General features: G+C 35.1%; 1 protein-coding gene across 1 annotated transcript in view; it reads right to left on the reverse strand.

The window, feature by feature from the left end:
- Positions 1-13,571, reverse strand: part of LOC149786543 (uncharacterized) — a 116,177-nt gene extending 102,606 nt beyond the window's left edge. The window contains exons 1-2 of the mRNA XM_089975947.1: positions 13,293-13,571; positions 2,934-3,131 (exon numbers count right to left, since the gene is read on the reverse strand). The gene's annotated coding sequence lies outside the window, so the exon portion shown is untranslated. The remainder of the gene's footprint in view (positions 1-2,933; positions 3,132-13,292) is intronic.
- Positions 13,572-17,368: the final 3,797 nt, after the last annotated feature.

Here is a 17,368-nt window from a genome sequence, read left to right on the forward strand (position 1 = left end):
ACTTTCAGAAATTAAATAGCAATTAAGCAAATCTTATCAAGTTAAATTCATGTTTTCGTTTTATCTTATAATTTGGTTTAATTGTAATAATCATAAATACAATATACCTTTTAGTATTCACATGTGGAAAGTGTCAACTGATTATCACAGTATTGTCCACGCACATTTCCATGAAAACATAATTAAAACAAACTCTGTTTTAATCTCCAAATTGTAGAAGTGTTAGTTGCATTGATACCATCAAATGAAAGCTAACCTGCATTCTCTTGACATTTTAATTAGTTTTGTATCATACAAAAACGGTACTAACAGATGCCTCGCTTGGCGCTCAGCATTAAGAGGTTAGTGTTATGACTGGTTGGGCCGGTGTCAGGATAGTGTCACTGGGTGGGACATTATGCTACATGTCTGCGGCATGATGCCCCAGTGCTAGACATCACTATAAACTGCCACACTGCAGACATCATAGCGATATGACTGAAAAAATGTTAAAGCTACGTTAAAAATCCAGATCACACACACAGAGTTTTGTATCAAATCATTAAATGGGGTAGTAAAAGGCATGCATATCCTACCTAGTGGTCAGTCTTGTCAACATCTGGATTGATTACCTGAACTCTGTAAGCACAGTTGACATAATTAAAGTATGTAACAATAATCAGTGGTTTAGCATGCTAATTAGCAATTGTGATCAACAATAGCAATGTGTGATTTGGATTTTTAACGTAGCTTTAACAATTTTTCAGTCATATCGCTACGATGTCTGCAGTGTGGCAGTTTATAGTAATGTCTAGCACTGGGGCTTCATGCCGCAGACATGTAGCATGATGTCCCACCCAGTCACATTATCCTGACACCGGGCCGACCAGTCCTAACACTAACCTCTTAATGCTGAGCGCCAAGCGAGGCATCTGTTAGTACCATTTTTGTAACTCTTTGGTATGACTCGGTTGGGGATCGAACCAATAGCAAAGGAATCCAGCAAAAGTCACACTATGCTAGTGAAATCTTAATTTCCTAAATAGGGTTCATTATTGAGAAGCAAGTTCCAAAGTTTATACTAAACTAAATATTTCTGAATTGGCACTCAGAGGTTTCTTTAAAAGTGAGCAAAAAAGCAAAAGCAGTGACATAATGCACAACATTTTCGCTGATAAACATGTGAAAAGTTTCAAAATCAATTCGAGCAACATTTCAAACAATCTTTCAGCGACTGGATATATTGAATATTATGGTAATTTATAAGGGTGAAACAGTACACATGTGCCATGTATCAATACGATTTATGATACACTGTCTGTGACATGATACAGTATCAATACACATATGAACTTGATGGTATTTCCATCTTCAGAAGGTCTGTCAGAGGTAGTTGGTGCCCTCTTATGTGTGTTGATATACTGTTTGGATTTCCAGTATACAAATTACAGACAGACCTATACTTACCATATATTGATATGCCCGTCTCGTTGATGACATTATAACAAAAATACTTTCAAACAGACTATTGTTCATAGTCAGTGAGTTTTATTCAACGTGTTAGGCCGTTTAAGACAGGCTTCAATTAATCCAGTACAGGACTCCCATTAGCCAACACCTCCTTTTCTTTACTATTGCATGGATGCTTTAAAAACATTTAATATCAGTTTCATTTATCACTTAAACCTGATGACATTACATTGTTATCTTCAAAACAGAAGAAATCTTGTATGTTCCTCATGCAAATAAAATATCATTTAGAACAGGTTTGGGCATTGAAGTGGGGATGAATACCAATAAAATATATCCCATTGTACTTCCTGCAGATGCAAACAAATGCCTCCTGTGACCATAGGTGCTTGTTTATGTTAGCGAAGATGTCATGATTTTCATTTAGGACAAATTAGAACATGGGATGAATGCGTGCGTAAAGTTTCATGGAAGTCTTTCAAGCAGCTTAGAAGAAGTAACGATAAAACTTGTGCTAATGGATGGATGGGCAACAGACATATTATCACCAAAAAATCATCCCATAAGCTCTTCTTGTCTATGACAAGTAGAGGTAAAACCCCAATCTGAACAAATATACTAAATTAATTAGTATATTTAATATTTTTTCACTATTATATACAGCATACTCTTTGCGTTTACTTGTTTCGTCATCTAGATTGGAGTTTTTTGAAGACCGTTCTCTTTGCTATTCACTTTAGAATTTGCATGGAACTTCCTCAAAGTAATTTTATACATATTAAGTTTTAAGAAACAAATGGTGGTAGACTAGTTACAAAGCCAATGTTAATCTGATTTTTCTCCATTCAAAATTGTTAATTTGTTATGAAATAAAACAGATATGAGAAAATCATCTATACAGTCTGTTTAATTGTCCTCAGACCTAAAGATAATCTGGGAGTGGCATCAAAACCAAATGGCATTAATGAATATGTTGAATGAGCAACAACAATTACAAAGAATTTCACTAATGTTTAGAAAACTGAAAGATGCTCTCCTTGTTATCGATCAAAGTAAATAAAAAAGTTATATTTGAAACAGTACATGTAGTTGTGTTTATTTTATTGCTAAGCAATGAAAATGAATTTTAGATATCAGTATTGCAGAATAACTTTAAATACACAATTTTATATATCACAAACATACTATCTGCTGTGAAAAGTGAAGGCTGGATAATTCATAAGCTGGCTTTCAGACTATGGTTATAAGAAAACAAACTTGTGTTACAGAATATATATGAACAATAAAATAAAAAACAATTTGCAAAGGACACAAACTGTCTCTAGTATAGATCAAAGTTAATAAGAAAATAAAATGTGAATGTCAGACAGTAGTTGTGTTTATCTAATTACTGACCAATGTAAATTAATTCTATATATGTGTAGAATTTTGTTTTAAATACACTTATCCATTAATCACAAATGCATATTATTTTAATGGCCTACCTTAAATTTAATGAATCCACTGTGAGAGGTGACAGAGGAACACTTGATTTACCCAATAATTCCATTACATGTTTTCCCAAGTTGGTCCCTTGCAACATCTTCAATGACATATCAGCCTATCAGCAAAATCAAACTGGGCTAAGGCTGCTCACTGGAATTGTCGTCATGGTGAAGCTTGCTCCATATGGAATACCATATCTTGCACAAAAATAAATAGTAGCCAGTATTAAAAAGGCTGCAATGATTTATATCCATTACCCATACTGTAAAGCTAGTATTTCAAAAGCAAGTAAACAATTTCAGCAAACGGGTATACTATTTGCTCTATATAAATACAGGTGATGATCATATGGGTAAAACCATAAGATACATTCATATGTTTTCACAATTATACTAGCAATAGTAATGTTGTACAATAGGAGAAAATACTGTAATATTCAAACTTCCTTCCAATAACTTCTAAACATTTGTGTTCCGCACTGGAATATTTATATAGCTTGGAATGTTCTGCATGAGACACAATAACAAGAGTCCCTTGATGGGACTTTTTCTCTACTGTCAGAAAATAATTTCCAGCAATGCCATTATCATTTATTCTTTTTAAGCACTGAATGTTGAATACGCCCTTTCTTGCACAGTATGCCAGCATTTTATTTTAAATATGCCTGTAATTTTTAAGAGTCTTAGACAAAAGACCTCCTATTTCCTTACACAATTACGCTTCTGGTTCGTGTACGCTCGTAGAATTTGCTTTTTGCCTTTAATCAGTGTGCATTATGTCCCTTATAATCCTTCAGTACAGGCATGATATGCCCATACTCTTTTATGTGAAATTATTTCATTTAGGCAAACAGAACATGATAAGAAGACTTTTAGTAAGAAGTCCATGATACTATAACCATTCATTCAGGACAAGTAGCAACAACAATTGCTTCAAGATGGCCGTAATGGCAGACACATGTAATATAAGAATGGCACCATTTGCAATCTGGACAAACTAGATATCATATGAAGTCTTTAGGTGAAACCCAATGTCTATGTTAAGTGTCGAATTTCGAATTGTATTGAACCTCAAAGTTGAATGCATTAAGCATTAAACTGTTACCGCATTTAAGTCAGAAAAGTCTTTGTGAAGGGTCACTTCGACCTTTCTTCTTTTCTCCCCCAGTGTCAGAGTTAAAACTTGAAGGGCTAGAATTTATGACTGAGTGAGATTTGACCAAGGGTATTGCTACGCTGCCCTGAGAATGTAAATATTTGAGCTATCAACCTTAACCGCTTGATAGGAACCCATGTCAAATTATCATTTTCAAAGGGAAATTTATATACCCAGTAGTTCACAGATTCTATACTGTCTAAATCTGATGGAAGAAATTATTATTTTGGGGAAAATTTAGGAACCGCTGCTTACGTTTGGGCAGAATAAATAAAGACGTACACTTTAGAAGCAATGTGAATTTAAGTGACGGCCTTAGTCGGAATTCGTTAGTCTTAAATTCCTGAGAGAGGAGTAGTTTTGGCTCCGGGGGAAGCCTAAAGAGTATAGTGCTTTCCTCGTTAAACAAGAAAGAGACTAGGTGGCTGTCTTGTGAGAAAATACAGGGTTTAGTGCTATGACGCACAAGTTCTGAAAGAGAGCATTAAGGTACGCAATTTTAATTTCCAACATAATGTTTTATTTTTTATTTTTTTGTTTTATGTAATAAATGTGTTTGTTATGACTAGGTTGCATAGTTTGTATCGTTTATTCAATTTCATGGAAAAGTGTTGATGCTAGAGTTGTTATGCAATTTATTTTATTCAATTTCATGGAAATGTGTTGATGATAGAGTTGTTATGCAATTCACCTTTTAATTTTATAGTTATTATTTAATTGACAGAACTGATTGCATGCGATACAAAATTTCTTCTGTTTAGGATTTCAAAGGGTTATATGAAATAATTTCCTTTGTCTGTTAGGACGATACTAATTATCGTGAGTTAACGATAAGTTCCTATTTATATTTGATTTTGTAATGTTTAAATAATCATGTAGGTTAGAGATTGCTGTGAGTGAACTTGTGAATTTCATGCAATAATAATCGAACATGTAGTAGCATAGGTAAAAGAATATGGTAATATTCGATAGACGCTCTCTTGTTAATGTAAGACCTGTCGCTGTGAAGCGAGGGTAATGTTCTACCGTACTGTCAGAATGTACGCAATGTTTGGATAGCTAGTATGCTTCTGAGTAATGAAGTGAGGTAATTTAACGTCCGTGTAGAAAGTGGTACATGCAGAGATTTTGGGGTAATCTTGTCCTTTAAGGAACAACTTTCTGGGAGAGAGACGGCACAGTACGAAGACGAAAGTCAGAGAAAAAAGAAGGATGAAGTCAAAATAAAGGACTAGGAAGTCCAGGACGGGATGCAGGGTAGAACATAGGATGTCGAGGAAATAGGAAGACGTTGATACATGCACGGTCAAGGGAGGAAGAGGATGCAAATCGGCCGTGGACATTAAGTTCTTTTCACCACTCGTTATTATGATGGAATAAATCCAAATTGGACACTGCTATTAAATTCTGTTGACATAACTTAGACTGAATTGGAATTAGCACATTTAATTTGTTTAATTAAATTTGCAATTTTTCTTGTCTAAGGGGGCTCGTATTGCTTTATTTCTTCCCAGTATTCTTGCTCAGTTCTCTGCTGAAATTACATTATCTTTTTTCACTCTCACCGGGCTATAACATCGAGGGTGGTCATCCTCTAGATAACGCCAGCCAAATCCAATCAACCAGCCCTCTTACTAAGAGGGCGACGTTACAGTCTATATAACCGTAAATTCTGCAGAGAGGCTACAACAGGATTTTCACAATGACTGCTATGGTGGCCATATTGGTTATTATATCTGCATCATTTCCATTCAGGACCAACTAGACACTTTATGAATTCTTCAGGTTGAAACGTTATAATTAGTAATAACAACAATTGCAAGATGGTTGTAATATCCTGGGTCAGATTAGAACGATTTGCATTTGGAGGCAACAAGTTATGGGGATGCTCTACATATATTATGTAGTGGTGGGTGTAAGGTGAATTTGATTATATTTGTAACATGCACAATGGATAATGTTGGCATACATCTATATTACTTTCATGTAATGTGGCTGACATGTCTTTGGATATTGTACTTGTGGAAATTGCACATGATCTAAGTGCTTGGCCTACTATAATTAGTCTACAGTACACCATCTTTAGCACCTATTAAAATATGGAAATTTATTTTGCCAAACTATACAATGCCAACGTCGAAGTGCAATGAAGCAATTACCAAATATATAAATTGTAATAAAATAATCGCCTCTTTTTTAACAATTACCTCTTAAGTCTAGGAAGTGAAATTAACCAAGAGGAGCTAGTAGTTTTTTGAGTGGTGTACATATGAAGTTAGGTCAAGCTGTATACTCTATAACAACTATTATATCTATCAATCATATACCAAAGTAAAGGGAATTAAACGTTCATTGAACAATACCCAAGATATACAAGGTATTTCTTAAATAGCCAGTATATATAGTGAGGAAAACCAGGGAAATTCTTTTCTTTAAAGATTTAATTATATGCAAAACATGAAACTGTACAATGCCACCTTACAACAAATAAGAACATTTTGTGCAAATATTATTCTTATTTTCATTTCATCATGTATGATGTTTTGAATAAAATGGTACGTTAACATTGTTGATGTGATTGATGAAAATAAGCCAATTATGCTTATTTTATTCATGCTTAAACAATATGCCTTCAGGCAGTATAATGCGTGTAATGGCCGTAATAATGTGGAAATTAGGAGTCATACAAAAACGGAATGAAGTAAACTTAAATTTAAAACAACTGCATCAAGTGAAAAAAAATATGCAAAGAAAATATTTCTTTTCATTCATTGGTAATGAGAAAAAGAACTGAATGATGACAAAATGAATTCGCCTTCTTCCATATTATCTAGGTTTAGAACAAAATTTAACCTTTAATTTTGACCTCCATGAACCTAATCTGCTTTGTCCCTTTTGAAGCTGTAAAAGTATTGCTGACATCTCAGGATTAATTGTGGCAAGTTTCATGTTCCTGTCTTTCAGTATAACATTGGTTGCTATTTTTACAACATGCAATGTGCATTTTTAAAATAGCACACTTTCATCATGGGGTGGAGTTGAGGTGAGCTTGTGTGATTTTGACACTAATAGCTACTGTTCGTAGAGGGAAATAAATAAGAATTATTCAAAAGGACTGTTTTGATGCTTGCGGCTGAAATCTTTCAGCCGTTCAATCACAATTAAATCATACAATAATACTAATTATGTGAGTTTTATGTGGGTATTATGAACTTCGGAGAGAGTGACAGATGTAAGGTGATGTTGTTTACCGGTACATGTGCAGCATGACAATGGAGAATGTTGGCATACCTCTCTATTACTTCCATGTACTGTATTTGTGGAAGGTGCACATGATCTAAGTACACGGCTAACTTAAATGCCAGCCGCTATGTGCTGAAAACAGATAGCCCGAGTTAGTATACTACTTTTAGCAGCTATTAAAGTAGGGAAACTGAATTTTGCCAAACTATGCAATGCCAACTTCTAAAAGTGTAATGAATGAATTACCAAATATGTAAAAAAAATAGTATCAGCTGTTTCTATTTTGACAATTTACCTCTTAAGTCCAGGAAGTGAAAATTACCAGGTGGAGCTATCAGTTTTTTGAGAGGTACACATCTGAAATAAGGCCAAGCTGTATACCCTACATTACGCGCATCAATCGCACACCAAACTAAAGGTGTTAACATTTCTTTGAAAATAACATCCGAAATACAAGGTCTTTCTTAAAAAGTCAGTATAACTAGTGAGGAAAACTGGAGAAATTCTTTGTGTTTAAAAATTTAACCCTATGCAAACTATGAAACAGTAGATCGCTACCTATCATAATTAATCTCAGTGGCGGTATAAATTGCAATTTAGAATGAGCAGCAATACCATGATTTTCAAGATGGCAGTCATGGTGACCATATGGGATGTCAGATCTGAACAATTTTCATTCAAGACCAAGCATACATCGTTAGAAGTCTTCTAGTCAAACCCGTGCTGATATGACCATCCTTTCCGGATCAGGTGGGATGCGCCATTTTCATTGAGGTCCAATTAGACCTTGGAATGAATGTGTGTGTAAACTTTCAAGTGTAATCATCCAAATAGTTTAGAAGTAGCAATATGTGCTGTCGGATGAATGCATGATGATCGGTGGAATAAGACAGGCCATCTCATAAGCTCTCCTGGTGTATGAAGCTAATAAAATGATATGTCCAAAGCTTGATAAAAATTATATTTCTTTACATGATTTCCATAAAATTAAAAATTCCAGATATTGGTAATTTGTAATGTTAGATGCATGTTTTTTATTTGAAATTGAATTTTGAAAACATCGCAAGGGCACCACAGACTTTTGTGTTTATTTCCCCGATTAAATATTTTGTCATTTTTCTCAAGGTATCGTCGAATACTACTTAAGTGTTGTTGTAGTAGTATTAGTAGTAGTAAAATAAAACGTTCAATGTCATATCTGCACAATATTATCTATGTGGTGCCGATTAAAACTAAAGATCTAATAATGGAAATACAAATAACTGCAAAACTAGGCAGATAAAACCTTGTAGGACATAGTGTGTCATTGGTGACATGTATTTTTATTTAGTTTAACCCATACACATATATTTCTTTTCTTGGTTGGAGGGGTGTGTAGGGGTGTGTGTAACATGATCTCTAAAGATTTTATAACATCAGTATTTTGTTTTCTCCTGTCTAGTATTCATTTTACATACTCTAACGTAGCAAACAAACTTTAAATAATGATTTAAAAAATGGGAGACGTTCTGGAAATTAAGAATATTAAGACAAACCAAGATTGCTTGGTTAAAATCAGATTTTTTAAAATCTGGATTTCAATCCTTCCAAGCAAAATTTCAAAAAATCATCCAGATGATTCGGACAAGCAAAATGGTTGTTTGATCCAACCCAGCTGATTTAAACCCACTCCAAAGATTTCATCACAAAATAATCCAAATGATTTTTAAATTCGTTTTCACAAGATGATGATTACTACACAGATTTGGTGGCTTAAATTTGTAAATAGCATGAGATAAAGCTTGGAAAAGCTGGGTGTCATGCAATATTGAAGTCTTGTAAGAGAACAGTTTATGAGTATGAGTCATCACAATAAAGCCAGGAACCAACACGGTGCAACAGTAACACGAAAGCCACCCTGTAACTGAGAAACCAGTCTATTTATATAGTATCAGGAAAATATAAGGCTTCTTCCAGTTCAGTCAAAATCACAGAAACGGCTTTAGCAAAGGTCATGATATTGAAAACCCTGTGATGCAGACATCATCAAGCATGTAAGCAGCTGCAGACCTACAAGTGGCCAGCGTCATTAATGACACTAACGTTGCTTTCTATGCTATGGAACACGAGGACTTTGTCAAACTTGTCAACATTCTATGTCCTGGATACTAGCCTCAAAGTTTTAACTTTAGTGTAGTGACTGCCTTAATCTTGTCTTTTAAGTACTTTAACATAAAACATTATAAACTATGTATATTGAACAAATACAATTGAAAACCATTCATATATTCACTTCATTAACATAAAATATGGTTTACTTTTTAAATCTGATAAAATAAAAAGTCAGAATTTTTAAATATTTTTTCTTAAACAACATGTTATTTTGCAGGCCTGGGACAAACTAACCATTTTGTGTTTAATTATGTTCAATAAGACGAATGTAATCTAAATATTTTTTGTATTACAATGTATATATTATATACTTATATTGAAAATTAGTTGTGTGCTACTTCCTTCATTTGCATCGTAAATCCGAGTTTGGACTTGATTATATTGTTCTCTGCAGCCTTTGGCTGTGTGATCTTCATTCTTATAGATAGCTTAGGGCTGTCCTTTATGTAGATAACTATGTAGATAACTGAATTTGTAGAAACTACTTTTCTTCTTTAGTCACAATGACCTCAATTTTTGTAAGCCCACAATTAATATCCATCAACCTAACCCCAATTGAAAGCAATCAGCAAAGTTGGGTACAGGTATGTGATGTAAACATAACGTGATTCGTCAAAAATCAAATGTTTCAAATGTATCTTTTTTCAGTCATAATGACCTTGACCTCTGGATGCCTAAAATCAATAGCCATCACCTTTACCCCAAGTAAACGTCGTCCACAAAGTTGGGTGCAGATCTGTGATATATAACTAATGTGTTTCTGCAGCAAACATTGGTCTTCTTTCACTCACAGTTACCTTGGTCTTTGACTTTTAACCCCAAAATGGTAAGGTTTTTCCCTACACCATGTGCATGCTATTCAAAAGGTTTGGTAAAGTACGTGTGTTGTAGATCTAATGGTATTGTGTGGAAGCCATTATATTCTTTCAGTCACTGTGAGCTTGAACATTGACCGTTTCATTCTGGGAATGAAAAACTGTTTTCCTTAAAACTGTTGTAAAATCCAGCAACATAGTTTCATAACCACAAAGAAAATGGTAGCAAACCGTATTTTTGTGCATGAACCATTTTCTTCTTTACGTCTCAATGACTTTGAATTGTTAATTGTTTACCTCAAAATAGATACGTTTCTTTCTTAGCAAATATGCAAGCCATCCACACAATTTGTGTTCTGTCGCATGTCAACATTTTAAGTTATTGTAAGGAAACCATTTTTCGCCTTTCGGTCGCAGTGAACTTAATCTAATTGGCATAGTAATCCAATTCTAGCTATCCCCTCAAGAAATAAAAATTGACCAACGGCTAAGATATGTGAGGATGTTAGTGACTCTGGGGATTTTGAGGATGGGGCGTGTTCTGGGAAACCCGGTAAATACCAAATGATGCAAACTACCCATTTTCATACTACTTTAGCGATCACGAGCATATCATGCTACCAGTCTAAGTCACTGTACAAAGTCAACTTTTGTGTGACGAACAAAACATTGTTTAGATAAAGGCATATCATGTGAATAGGTGTGTAAGCAATTAAATATATCGTTCATTTGTTCGCCACAAGCCAGCTATACTCACCAAATTAAAGAGGTTAATTAACACATCAACCCATGGCAACGAGTTAACGTGGCAGGAGGTAGTAGCCTACTGCCGAGCTCAGTAGCGTCATGGTCATGCATGATACACTAAAGTGGGTGGTATTATAGAAAGGTAGATAGTTGCAGCTCTACAATGATACCAAATAATCTGGAATTTCTAATTGCACTACAAAATACAGAAGGAAAAACTTTTTTTTTTCCTACCCAAATTTCGTCCGTGGTCGGAATCCGATTTTAGACCTTTTGGTCTCATATCTAAGGCTAACCGATATGAGCTGCAAAGAGACAGATGAACCTTTACAAAAAGTAGGATAAGATGGGCATTTGGAATAAAGAGTGGTCTCAAGACAAAAATTAATGGATCCGTTTAGCAACAAAAAATTCCAACTTTTACCCTTTTGCTCATGCGTGAGCCAAATAGCCAGTGAAAAACGATGTTACTCACACAACTAGGCAGTATTTTATTGGAAGAACACCTGGAAGTTGGTGTTTTCGGATGTATTCAGAAATAGCTTTGAAAATGTGTTTCCTACTCGAATTTCAGGCGGAAACAACAAAAACATCCAGGGGTTAATGTGTTAATATGTTGGGTTCGAAAGCCAGTTTTTAACCTTACAGCAATTCTTGCTGGATGTTGGGAAAAGTAGTTCTGTTATTACAGCAATAAAATTGTCACCAACACTCATCAATAATCCTCTGAGTGACCAAAATAAGTGGAGTGTGTTTAAACTTTGAGAAATTAAACATAAGCTGGTTTTCTGCACATACTGTTTACAACTAAAAAACATACTGATCTGTCATGATATCTGGAAAGTGGATCCTAATGAAATGTGTATTATGGCTGAAAGCAACATTTTATGAGAAACACTGTAAATATTTGCCGGAAATAACAATAAACAGAACACATGAGTCACAAACATGATGGTCCTCAAGGTAAGCAGCCTGGAATATTAATATCTTCTAATAATCTCTGTTCATATGTCTTTCTGTACAGTTTCTGTGTATCCATCTGTATGCAGTATCTATGGAATATTTGAATAATCTCTGTTCATATCTTTTTTCTGTACAGGCTGTATATCTATTTATATACCTATGTGTCTGCCTGGTAGTATTTAATCTGAATTGTGTACTTTAACTATGGCAAATACACTATAAAATGCCCACCAGGCACGAATTATGACGTTCGGAATCCATGGTTACATGACTGCCGATATACTCGACTATCTTCTCTTACATAATGCAGAGTGAGTTGAGATGTCAACTGCATGTTCATTCAGACATTATGCGTTTACCATTCTGTAAATATCCAAAATATTTACATACTGTTTTGTTTGTTTGCTTTTTTTCTTTTTTGTTTTGTATTTTAATTGGGTTTGGGGGGGGGGGGGTGTTGGGGTTGTGAAATGTAGCACTGTTGCTACTCATAGTTTCATATTATGCTGAATTGAAATACATTACACAACAATAATGGGAATATTCGCTTCAGCGGATATCCCTTTCATCTTTGTCAATAGTATAACAATGTACGACGTTATTTATATTTTGATGCTACGTCTTACAGCCGATAAGTGGTATTGTGTAGCGTGTTCCAATGTTGATTGACGTCGGAAAGAGAGTCCAAATGTTCAAGAATATCTCGCACACCTGGCAACACAAATTTAAGCTTTCTAACAAATTAAAGTCATGTTGATTTAGACGAACTTTACCTACTCTGATGTCTTTCTTTCGAATAAATTCAAACTCTCACACAGGCAAATGGGCATATGTTCAGGTTCCGTTGACCTACATTTCATATGGCTGCAATGCAATGGAAGTCGGGAATGCCGAAATTGATTAAAAGGATGATAAATATCTTGAACGAAACGAAGCTATCTAAATACTTTCTTCGATATTAGCATATTTTTATTCCTTTCGTTAAAGAAACATTCTCCAGCCTAATCCGATTTCGGCATTCACGGCTTTCATCGCTTTCCAACCATCTTAACGGAACATGAAAACGCGTCCATTTTTTGATTCTATTAGGATAATCAATTAGATTTGCATGTGTGGCAGAGTATTGATATGGGCTGACATATGTGAGATATTCCTGAAAATGTTATCTCTTGTTCTGCTATCAGTCGACTTGGGACCAACACATAAATATCATGTGATACGTCTTACGTTATTGGACTACTTTGTTAACTGATAAGGCGATATAATACAATTTAGTAAACCTACCGTGATAACAGCTTCACTTGATCGATCACAGGTGTCACTTATGACAACCCTTTAGATATAAATGTGACCAATGACATTAAATACCATTACAAATCTTCATTGATGATCCTCAAAAGATCTACTTATACTGCAAAGGAGCGCACTGTCGTTGAACATGGTGAATAAGGTCCAGAGTCCAGGTAACGAGATGAAGGTCCAAAGTCCGAGCTACTAGACTGGTCTCTTGTCCTCTCTCTAGAGATATATATTATATACACTAACACACACGTTGCAGGTAACTACATGGTATCACGATACCAATTATTTTTCCATATACCTCAATGCTAATGTTTTGTGAAATAAATATACGTTCTATCCTACTTTAGCTTGCATGTCACTCACTGTCCTAGAGAACAATGTTAGACTATCAATTTGACAAGGGCAAAACCAGGTACCCCATTGCATTTAAGAGAGATAACTCTGCTGGAACTAGACAGGCGTAAGAGTTACCTAGTCACAACAGACATTTTCAGTCATGTGTACCACATTTTAAAAATCATTAAATAAATACAAAATATGATCTAGATATGAATTATCATAATCTCACATGTTGCCGAGAGGTTCAACTTTTTCTAAGTCTAACAAAAAGTACAACTCCTACATAATGCGCCAATCACAGCTTGTTGTTTATTTCTGATACTCCTCCTACGTGGGGTTGCTCAGTTGGTACCGTTATCCACACGAGGCCGGGAACCTGACTTCGCTAAGACTAATAGGATTATCTTTTTTGGGATATTTTTTCGGTCCAATAAAGAAAATTATTTCTCGACCTAACGGAAGTGGTCGAGTAGCATTCCTATTGTTACTGAACATGCAACACAGATCGGTCTGTCTCCTCATTTACATATGAATATATTTATGATTTCAAGGTTTTTATTATGTAAAAACTGCATCTTAAGTTAACACGACTTTCTGTATACTCTGTAATTTCGCAAAAGTCGGATTAAAAATGTTCCTGCTTAGTATGCTCCCTGCGTTGCGCCTCACTATAGACAAATGTGAAAACGCGGTTATCTACTCTGTACGCTAGAGCGCGCCGATGCATACTTAGACTTTCCGGCGAGTACATAGAACGAGTAATTGACAAAAGCTGTCATTGTTTATGATGGTGCATACAAGTAAATGCATGTGTTCACATGCCCTTGTGTTTGGATAATGTTTTTGGTTATCTTATATCAGGGGTCGGCACTCTACGGGCCGCGGGCCAAATCCGGCCCGCCACCTCCTTCTGTACGGCCCGCAAGCTAAGAATGGATTTTACATTTTCAAATTCTTTAAAAGTACGCGCTACAACGGAACGGCTGACTGTCGAGTTTTGTGACGTTGCGACTGAGGAGGTGCGAGAAAGGCCGTATTGGGCGCTACTGTAGCTTTGCGTTCACACGCTGATTGGTGGCGGCCTCTGCCGTGAGGTTGTGACACTACGCAGTTATAATTCGGCAACTTTTCCAGTGCTACGTGTTCTCTGCTCGGCGACATTTTGTTCTCGTTTTATTACTCGTACATATCCATCATGTCACTTTCAAAACCAGAAAAGGAGAGAAAAGTGGGCATCGAATGTTGTGTTTTTAAGGCAGAATGGAGTGTGAATCACTTTGTTACTGAATTATATGACAACGCATTGTGTTAATCGTGCAGTGACACTGTATATGTACTAAAAGAGTAAAATATTCGGCGTCATTACGAGTCAAAGCACTCGAAACAATATTCTCATCTCACAGCAAAGGAACGATCAGAAAAATGGAAAACTTTAAAACGGAACATTTCATCACAACGCAATTTCTTCACGAAAATGAAAAATGAAAATGAGGCTGTAACTAAAGTAAGTTTGCGAGTAGCTCATATGTTAGCTAAGGAAGGAAAGCCGTTTAAAAATGGGGAGATAATTAAATCATGTTTGATTGTAGCAGCCGAAGAAATGTGTCCATGGAACGTAGATTTATTTAAATCTCTCGGCCTTTCGGCGATAACTGTTGCTTGAATAGTTGAGGAAATTGGGACCAATATCATTAGCCAATTAAATAACAAGACAAATGATTGAGTGGTTTTCCTTGGCTCTTGATGAGTCGACAGACGTTACTGATACTGTTCAGTTGCTGCTTAGTTTAAAGTGACTGAACAATTAGCTTCTATGAATAGTCTGCGTGGAACAACTACTGCAAAAAATATCTCCAAGGAAGTTGAGAAAACGTTAACAAAGTAAAATTTGAAGTGGAATCAGCTAAAATGTGTCACAACTGATGGTGGTAAAAATATGTTTGGAAAAGGGAAAGGCTTAGTTGGAAATATATACAAGGCTTGTGAAAATGCAAGGTATTCAAAGTCTATGGTTATTCATTGTATTATTCACCAGCAGGTACTTTGTGGGAAATATTTGAATATATCATGTGTTCTTGAACCAGTTATGTAAACGGTGAACTTCATTCACTCTCGTTGACTTAACCATCGTCAGTTCCGTGATTTTGTGTCAGAAATGGAAGCTGAATATCCTGACTTGCCCTACCATACAGCAGTTTGATGGCTCCAAATTTGTAAAGTATTGAGATTCTTTGAACTCAGAGGAGAGATTTACATTTATTTACATTATGTCCATTCCCACATAAATTTCAACAGATATATTTTCTGAGCTCAAACTACATTTCCAGCAGCGTTTTTCAGATCCTGATGCAAGCGCAGTAAGCATTTCCATATTTCAAAATACATTTGAATGTTCAATTGAGGAGCTTCCACCTAACCTTCAAATGGAAGTGATTAATATGCAGTGTGATGACACGCTAAAAGGCAGATTTCAAGAGAAGAGTGTATCATAATTATATAAATGTCTTCCAAGCGATGAATATGGTCAATTAAGATCATATGCTCGGGGATTTATATCTATATTTGGCAGCACCTACCTGTGTGAAAAGACATTGTCAAAGCTAAAATACGTAAAATCTCAATACAGGACAGCATTAACAGATGAACATTTACAATCAGTTTTGATGATAAGGAGTTTAGGACCTTTGAACTCCAGTTTGGTGAAATGTTCTCTCTCTCTCTCTCTCTCTCTCAAAAAAGCAGTTGTATTATTTTCATTAGTAGAGCTGTATTTCAAACAATTGTGTATTGTTACGTTACATTTTGTTAAATAAATTTGTGAAAAATTGTTTTTTTTTTCCTTCTTGTTATTTATTTAAGTCAACGGACATAAACATCCTTGAGTTTTACCCTTGGCCCACGAAGCCTAAAATATTTATTCCGTGGCCCTTTACAAGAAAAAAGTTTGCCGATCCCTGTCATAGATGCACGTTTTTCAAGGATGTCATTTTTCATTATTGGATTGTTGGTGTTTTGTATACAATGTGCACAAGTCATCTAGTCTAAATTATAAGATGAATACATGCATGTATAATAGGAACGTTTTATTTAATCAAAGAAGCCAGAAAATTCATCACTCATTGATAACATCAGACATCAGATAAAGATGGTAACTGTGTGTTGATCGTCCAGTTTAATTTATTTTACTTATTATGTCATTCATTGAAGGATATGAAAAGTTTACCATGTCACTGAGAAGTAGTAGTGAGGCAGGAACATCTAAGTTATTTTTTTGGAAGTACCCACACGGCGATTGGTTAATAGTTTTCATTTTCTTAGTGAAAGTAATAAGTTAGGTGTATGTTAAGTATTAAAACTTGTTATTTAAATAGAAACAAAATCATGTAATGCTAAACACAATTTGACTGTCATGTGTGTGTGTGTGTATATATATATATATATATATATATATATATATATATATATATATATATATTATATATATATATATATATACACGTTTTAGGTGCGTTGTGGGCAGTCATCCCGAAAGTGGGTTTACGGGAAGGACATGATATAGTTTACATTTCAAATCAAAATACATATACATAGGTTGTATTTCTTAGATAGTAATTATGTATATGTTGAAAATAAGTATATACACTTATGTTATAGTCCTATTTATGTTTTCGGTTCGTGGGCAGATATATAAATTTCATGGGCAGTTTTGACCTTTAGGT

Source organism: Sinohyriopsis cumingii, chromosome 12 (assembly GCF_028554795.1).
Source record: "Sinohyriopsis cumingii isolate HCF-2022 chromosome 12, ASM2855479v2, whole genome shotgun sequence".
In the NCBI taxonomy this organism is placed as follows: Eukaryota; Metazoa; Mollusca; class Bivalvia; order Unionida; family Unionidae; genus Sinohyriopsis; species Sinohyriopsis cumingii.